The sequence below is a fragment of the Cyprinodon tularosa genome, unplaced genomic scaffold (genome assembly GCF_016077235.1).
Source record: "Cyprinodon tularosa strain WSP-4 unplaced genomic scaffold, ASM1607723v1 ctg319, whole genome shotgun sequence".
In the NCBI taxonomy this organism is placed as follows: Eukaryota; Metazoa; Chordata; class Actinopteri; order Cyprinodontiformes; family Cyprinodontidae; genus Cyprinodon; species Cyprinodon tularosa.
This window is the reverse complement of record NW_024039029.1, coordinates 10224-17085: the sequence shown is the minus strand read 5'-3', so window position 1 is coordinate 17085 and position 6862 is coordinate 10224. Positions and strand designations below refer to the sequence as shown.

Sequence of the window (6862 nt, the reverse complement as noted above, 5' to 3'; positions counted from 1 at the left end):
TAAGGTGAGTTCTATTCCAGCAGGTTTTCATTGGAGCCTAAGGTGACCCTGGTTACCTCAAAAGAAAGAGCAGTTTCCCCCTCCTCCCCTCCCAGCCCTGGCTTGTTTTCACTTCTTAAAAAAAGTCATTTTATCTAAAACATTTAATATCAGCTTTTTACCTGCAAAGGGTGAATAAAGTTGTCAAAATATCTACATCATATTTTCAATATTTTATTATTGCCTGTATTTCCCTGTGGGCTTTGATAACTGGGCTTGTATCATAATTACTAATTAACCTTAACACAAAGTATAAAAACTAGACTTGCATCATAATGGAGTGCAGCGGTTTCAAACCGCTTTATGTTTTTTCCTCTATATTCTAACCTCTTATTTGACACTTTCCTGCTTTCTGCGTCTGTGTGAGGCAGATAAAAAAGAGGCTAATTTTCTCTCTGTCCTGATGAATGATGTTGATTTAAAGTAAGCAAAGTCAATAAATGGAGAGTTCTTAATAATCTTCAAAATCTCCCCCCATTTCTGAGAAAATCCTCTTGGGGAACTTTAACCCCCTTCACTCTTTCAGAGAATCTCTTTGCAGCTGACTGCAAACATTTGCTTTAAATTAACCAACTTCAAATAGACCCAACAGACTTCTGATGCGTGCACCTATATTGTTTGAGTTTCTCCTCACATCTGACGCAGTCTTTCTCTCCCTTGTAGTTAACCAGACATTGTTGCTCGCTTCTACGGTTTAAATTGGCTTTTTCCAGATTTCCAATGTATGACAGCAGTGATAAGTTCCAGTAATAATTCGACATCCCTTTATTCACTAGTGCTCAGCATTTACGTAGTCAAGTACGTCATAAGAGTGGCCACTGCAGAGAGGAAGGATGGGGGGCAGAACCACAGAGCTGAAAAGGAAACTCATTAGGCCATAAACAGAAATGATACTGAGAAAAAAAAGAATGCTGGAAATAGCAAATGGGATTTTATAGAGAACTTTGTTTAAATATTGGTTTGTCATAAATGTAATGCAGGATGTGTCTGGATGGCTGTAAGAATATGAGAACCACGTTGATGTAGGTTGATATGCAGGAGTTGGAACTCATTTCATATTCAAAAGATTTGAGGAAATGCAATGATAGGTTCTCCAACTACTTATGTTTTAGAAAAAGATTCTGCAAAAATTGGTAAACAAGGTTATAAACTATGGAGTTTGCTTTTATAACAGGGATATACTATAAAGGGGAAAAAAAACATATTGAAACCAGATTGGACCAAATCAAAAGCTTAACGTAAACTGTAAACAAGGAGTAGTTATTTAGGAGAAGAAATTATTGATATTAAAAATATATATGAATAAAATATAGATATAAAAAATTTTTAGTGCACTTATGTTCTTCCCTGTTATCCTGATACCTACAAAATGTCACATCTTGGTTGAGGTTTGGAGGACCCAAATGCAGAGGCAGAGAGGCTAAAGTGAATACTTGTAGTTTTAATGATGAAAATTAGTGATGGGTCGGGCAACACCGATGCGTCGGCGCATGTGTCTGTCTCATAGAGCGAAACCTGTGTCGACGTGTGTATCGCTACGGAAAAGTCACGTGACCGAAACAGTTCCTGTATCGGTCACGTGACCCATGTTTCGAACTGATTGACAAGCCTTTATAAGGATGCGCATCTGCCAAAACAATCTTGCGTGTTTTGCGAATATAAAATTCATCAAAAATTATGGAGCTTCCTCAAGCAAAAAGAAAGCTTTCTCCCGTGTGGGACCACTTTGATGTCATTTCGGAAAATAAGGTATTTGTTTTAATGTCCTTGTTTCATCCTGTTCCTCTCAGAGTTTCCACTTGATTCATGTACTAAAATACTATTTTTTTTTTTTTAAGATGACCTTTGGGAACATTTTGATCTCGAAGTGGGGAGGCAGACCAAAAGTGCCACAGCTGATGCCATCCTTGAGGTGCAGAGATACATGGCAGAGGGCAATATTGCGAGGTCCCAGGATCCTCTTGTATATTGGAAAAACTAAAGGACGGTTTATCCAAACCTCTTCCGCCTGGCCTTAAAATTGTTGTGCACTCCAGCTTCATCTGTGCCGTGTGAGCGGGTGTTTTCCACAGCTGGAGAACTAATATCAAAAAAGCGCAACAGACTGAATTTCAAAACTTATTTTTTTAAATAAAAATTTGTAAAAAAAAAAAAAAAAAAAAAAAAATACCAGTGAACAAGCATCTTCATTTACTACATGTTTACTTAGACTTAGACTTAGACTTGACTTTATTAATCCCTTGGGATTACTCCCTTCGGGAAATTGTATTTCCAGTAGCAGGAAAAATTGCACATACAAGAAAATAGAGGATGTTTAGACACAGTATATACAATAGAAAAATAAAATCAATTAAATAAGGTGTAGGAAGATGTATTGGGGGATGAGGATAGACAAATAAATACAGATTAGAGATTATTAAATTATGATGCAGGTTCTCATTATTCATTGACTGTGTCTAAAATATCAAATATGTTTTAATAATAATACAATGCATCATACAATGAATTGCATCATATTAGTGAATATAATAGGTCATCAAATCAGTGTCAGTTAACTCTGTCAACTAGGTTGCCTGTAGGGATTTTTAATGTCCAGCAGGTGTCAGTATTCAGTGACACAGTATCGACACTGTATCAATACAGTTTGGTAATGTGTCGAAACGTTTCATGACGCCTCATCAACCCATCACTAATGAAAATGGTTAACAAAGGCAGTCCAAAAATCCAACTGAAATGTAACAGAGCAGAACCATGGAGACATCAAGGGAAAACATGTACAAGGAGCCAGGGAGAGACGAGGTGAGACGACAACAGCGATGACAGGACCAGCAACAACAAGGAACCAACAAAGAGTGAGAGCAGAGGGAGAGCATACATAGCTGACAGAGACAAAGGGAGGGCTAACGAGCTGACAAGGAGCAGGTGTGAGAGGAGACGAGGGAGCCAAGGGGAAAGGAACACAAACACACAAGAGGGCAACAGAGGACAACAGAAAAACATGAGAACTAACATAAATCTAGAAATTACAACAAAACAGGAATTAAACCAATAAAACTAGAAAACAAGGAGCAAAGTAAAGCACAATATAACCAAAACCATGACACAAAAAATCTTTAATTGCAACAAACTGCCCCAAGAGCTTAGCATTTGAATGTTATGTTCTGAATAAATGCAGTGGTTCTATGTATGTATAAATCCTGAGGTTGTGAGTTTGAAACCCACTCCCACGCACTGCCACTCTGGCTCTCTGAGCAAGACCCTTAACCCCCACACTGCTCCCTGGACCCCCCACTGCTCCCCAAGTGGATGGATTAAATGTGGAGATAAATTTCTCCAATCTGAGATCAATAAATTTCAATTATCATTATAAGAGAGCATTAATAAGACTAAATAACTCATGACATATAGCACCTGGAATACAGTGAGAAAAGATGATTACAGCTTTTTTATAGTGGGGAGGTTTTAGTTTGTTGGAGTAAATGAAAAAAACGACAAAGCTTAAAACAAAAGAAAAACAATCAGATGTTACAAAAGTCTGAAAACTACAAAATTTCAATGACTGTTTTGTCTGTGCGCATAGCGCTGATAAAATACAAAATATTCAGGGGCTATGAATACTTTTGTAATTGCAAAAGATGACCTGAAATTACCTGAAAACTTCTGTAAACTTTAAGATATGAATAATCTAATATCACTGAGGTCCTAAATCCAGAGATGGGAAGTAACGAAGTACAAATACTTCCTTACTGTACTCAAGTAGATTTTTCTGATATTTTTACTTTACTTTACTACTTATATTTATGGCGACTTTTTACTTCTACTCCTTACATTTTTACACAAATATCTGTACTTTCTACTCCTTACATTTTAGAAAATTGACTCGTTACTTTAGTTTTGAATCATTTCAATGGAGTTACCGTTATTATTTTTCACGTCACTGTGAAAACGGAGCCGTTTTCCCCCTCTGTTCCCAAAGTGTAGCCGCTGTCTATCACGCACAGCGTCACATCCTTCACTACATTTCCCAGCATGCACCACAAACCGGCCATCATGGCGGCTGCAGTTCCAAACAATTCACCAGGTAATTTACACTATTTCCGAAATTACAACGTCACCTTTCATTCAACACTTTACTTACTCACCAGCGTAGAAAACTCTGAAGGTACCCACTGCGACAGCTTTAATATACATTCCGTAGTCGGCAATAAAACTTCCCAGTCAAATAATTCTCTTCCCTTAGTCCGTCAGCATACTGGTCCGTGTGGAAACACGTACCGCATCGGAGCCAGTCTCATATCCATTGTCCCAGGGCAATGAAAAAGACTGTTAGGGGGCAGCGGTGTTAAGTCGGATTTCCATGTATGTAACAATTGTTTGCATGGTAATAAGTAGGTGAAATGGTAATGTTAGTATGGTTAAATTATTTCATAAATATGTATGTTTTTGTATGAATGATGCTATTGTCTGTATTTATTTTTCTACAATGTTTTTTTTTTTTTTTTATGAACTTTATTTAAACAAGGTGGGTACAAACAAGTTAGGCAATAAGAACATTAGAATTCTAATTCTATAGAATGCATAGTAGAGGCAGATTTCAGAATGAAAATACAAAGTAACTTGATGAGGAAAATAAAAAATGCGTGAGTAATGCTAATAATACAATAAAATAACACTAAGACAAGGGGATTCATATGTTAGGATTAATGTACATCAGTGGGCAGTTCCATTAGTATTTCAGTCAGGTATTTGTAAGATTCGATACATTCAAGAGATGTCAAATATAAATTAAATTCAGATAAAAAAATACTAAAGATAGGGGAGGATCTCAAGACTCTCTGTTTATGAATAAAGAATTTTGCTAAACAAAAAATTAGGTTACAAGAGAGTTCTATTGTTTTGTCTTTCAATGGTATTCCAAAAACTACCATATCTCTAGAAATAGAATTAGGGAGTGCAATTTTTGATTTGATCCATCTTTCTAAACAATTCCAAAATGTTTTAGTCTAACTGCATTCATAGAAGACATGGTCTATAGTTTCTACATCACTTTCACAGAATGAGCATTTATTGTCATCAATATTAAAACGAATTCTTAGTAGTTCTTTTGATGGGTAGATGGCATTTAAAATTTTAAAGTGAGTTTCTTTAGCTTTTGGTTGTATAGGAAGTTTAAAAAAAAAGTTCTTAGTATTTCAATTGATTTTTGTTCAAATTTGTAAAGAATGTTATTTTTATTTATTTTCCCAGGGAACAAAGTTTCATTTAGATAGTTTCTAATTGTGTGGTTATTGAATTTTTGATCAGTGATTGATATTCTATTAATAGATACACTATATTGCCAAAAGTATTTGCTCACCCATCCAAATTATTGGAATCAGGTGTTCCAATCACTTCCATGGCCACAGGTGTATAAATTCAAGCACCTAGGCATGCAGACTGTTTTTACAAACATTTGTGAAAGAATGGGTCGCTCTCAGGAGCTCAGTGAATTCCAGCGTGGAACTGTGATAGGATGCCACCTGTGCAACAAATCCAGTCGTGAAATTTCCTCGCTCCTAAATATTCCACAGTCAACTGTCAGCTGTATTATAAGAAAATGGAAGTGTTTGGGAACGACAGCAACTCAGCCACGAAGTGGTAGGCCACGTAAACTGACGGAGCGGGGTCAGCGGATGCTGACGCGCATAGTGCGAAGAGGTCGCCAACTTTCTGCAGAGTCAATCACTACAGACCTCCAAACTTCATGTGGCCTTCAGATTAGCTCAAGAACAGTGCGCAGAGAGCTTCATGGAATGGGTTTCCATGGTCGAGCAGCTGCATCCAAGCCATACATCACCAAGTGCAATGCAAAGCGTCGGATGCGGTGGTGTAAAGCACGCCGCCACTGGACTCTAGAGCAGTGGAGACGCGTTCTCTGGAGTGACGAATCGCGCTTCTCCATCTGGCAATCTGATGGACGGGTCTGGGTTTGGCGGTTGCCAGGAGAACGGTACTTGTCTGACTGCATTGTGCCAAGTGTAAAGTTTGTTGGAGGGGGGATTATGGTGTGGGGTTGTTTTTCAGGAGCTGGGCTTGGCCCCTTAGTTCCAGTGAAAGGAACTCTGAATGCTTCAGCATACCAAGACATTTTGGACAATTCCATGCTCCCAACTTTGTGGGAACAGTTTGGAGCTGGCCCCTTCCTCTTCCAACATGACTGTGCACCAGTGCACAAAGCAAGGTCCATAAAGACATGGATGACAGAGTCTGGTGTGGATGAACTTGACTGGCCTGCACAGAGTCCTGACCTCAACCCGATAGAACACCTTTGGGATTAATTAGAGCGGAGACTGAGAGCCAGGCCTTCTCGTCCAACATCAGTGTGCGACCTCACAAATGCGCTTCTGGAAGAATGGTCAAAAATTCCCATAAACACACTCCTAAACCTTGTGGACAGCCTTCCCAGAAGAGTTGAAGCTGTTCTAGCTGCAAAGGGTGGACCGACGTCATATTGAACCCTATGGATTAGGAACGGGATGTCACTTAAGCTCATATGTGAGTCAAGGCAGGTGAGCAAATACTTTTGGCAATATAGTGTATATCAGGTAGTTTGGGGGTAATTGGATGATATATTATTATATTTTGAATCTGATTAATAAATTGTTCTGGCAAGGCGTTAAGTAATCTTGTAAATTCATCTTTTGGAGGAAGGAACTGATATTTTGTACAGAATTGTTCGTAATTTAATATGTAACCATTAGTGTCCATTAGGTGTATAATAGACCAAATATTCTTCTCCATCCAATCTTTGTAGAATAATGACTTATTGCGATGTAGAATAAAT

At 38.0% G+C, this 6862-nt stretch overlaps 1 long non-coding RNA gene across 1 annotated transcript; it reads left to right on the top strand.

Annotated features, from left to right (window-relative positions):
- Nucleotides 1-1697: 1697 nt before the first annotated feature.
- Nucleotides 1698-2005, top strand: LOC119788506. Its single transcript, XR_005281484.1, has 2 exons — nucleotides 1698-1788; nucleotides 1878-2005. It is a non-coding gene; the product is annotated as an uncharacterized LOC119788506 (long non-coding RNA).
- Nucleotides 2006-6862: the final 4857 nt, after the last annotated feature.